Source organism: Hemibagrus wyckioides, linkage group LG08 (assembly GCF_019097595.1).
Source record: "Hemibagrus wyckioides isolate EC202008001 linkage group LG08, SWU_Hwy_1.0, whole genome shotgun sequence".
NCBI classification, from domain to species: domain Eukaryota; kingdom Metazoa; phylum Chordata; class Actinopteri; order Siluriformes; family Bagridae; genus Hemibagrus; species Hemibagrus wyckioides.
Window position 1 is genome coordinate 26,587,509 of NC_080717.1, and position 1,867 is coordinate 26,589,375.

Genomic DNA, 1,867 nt, shown 5'->3' on the forward strand with positions numbered 1-1,867 from the left:
TAGATAGCATTGACTGGAAAGTACTGGAAAGTTTCATTTTATGTTTTCAGTGTTCATAGTTTTTTTATACACTTTTAAACACAACAGTGATTTCTTTAAAAATATGAGGTGACTGAATCTCTTGCTTAAGTAATTTAGAGAGCGAACATAGCCGGCTGATGTCTAGCTAGCAGACTTTGCTAAGGAATAGGAGACAATTCATGTATAAACTAGCATCTTGTACTTTGGTGAAGTGTTAAAGCAGTGACACGACACTTAAATATGGTTTCTTTGCTGGAATATGATATGACATTGAATTTTAGGGGGGAAATAAGAAACGTGTTCACGTTTCGTCCATTTACTGAAGAGAGAGGGAGAGAGAGCCAGCATGGCAGCTAATATGGCGCTCGGTTATCTAGGTCTCTAATATACATATACTGTGTATGATTGTGAAGTCGGAGAGACTCTACGTTGATGGAAACAGAAAAGGCCTTTCCGGAAAAGGATCCCAAGCTACGTCCTGTCAGCGCGAGCCGTTAATACCTTGTTTTGAAGAAAGCACATTTCTTTTAGCTTTCCGTCATCATGTATCAGCCCTAGAAAGAAATCCGTCAGTTATTTCTTCGATTTCCTCTTTCAAAACCGTCACGTCCTTCTGTATTACATTGCATCATGCGCGCAGATTATCTACCGGGTCTCATATTTACGCATCTATGAACTTATTTTACACAGATATGTCTTCATACTACTTGTACCAGAGCTCTAGCTGAATACCAAAGGGACTATTCATGTAAAATATTGTCTGCATGGTTTAACAGTTTCTATTCTGTCCTCACTTTTACTTTAGGTTTGCGTTTAGGAACAGTCGTTCGATGAGACTGAGCCAAAAAGAGATCGTTGAGGGTTAATGAGAGTTAATGAAAAGCGCTGATTATTTATGGTCCTATAAACCACACCAGATTCTGTTGAGTGGTTTTCATACTGGACACGTTTGCTGAGCGTGATTGTATGTTTATCTTCCGTCATCACGAACACAACCTTATCAACTCACCATATTTTCCGTTTTTTTTTTTTTATTATTATTGTTATTTTGGTGCTATTATATTGTACGCAGTAAGACAGTAAGGCACCCACAACGTTTCTCTCCCATTCACGCTACACAAAACTAATAATGCCATCATCCGGTAAAACACACAACACGCAGGTTACTATACATTCACCTGCAGGTAGACTTAGGTTCAGTATTTCTGGTCCAGATGTCAGCTTTCGCATTACCGTGCTCTGTTTCAGAATAAACTGCCAGTGCAAAAGCCTCCTAAATCAGCAGACCAGGATTCTGGGAAAGCCTGCTATACAACAACACCAGTATTATTTGTTCTGAATGTGAATGAATTGGTCTGATTTGCTGAATGAAGTTAAGACATGATGATATCAGGGGTGGACATATCACTAACCCGAGCACAGGTATTATTATTTTTTATTCTTCTTTATTTGGCATCATCATTAATTCTGGGCTGCATTTTGCCCAGGGTTGTTTTTGTTTTTTTTAGCATGGAACTAATCCATGTAAATCATAATTAATACCATTGTATTATTTACCTTTTTTTTAGTAGTAGTAATTTATCTATATAAGAATTGTAAGTGGCCACATCATTCAATATGAGTCCACTATTAATGGGGAAAAAAAAGAGAGAGAATATAATTTTCTTCCTCCGGTGATCTTCAGGAAGTCCAGAAATATTTCACAGGGGTGAATGTGTTCAGGTAACAGACTGGAGTGAACTCGAGATATGATGAGGGCTTGTTGATACAGATGTTTCAAGCAGTATTTTAACAGCTATTTTCTGAAGTAAAGACAGACAAAATGCAGTTCTCTTTCTATATGTAC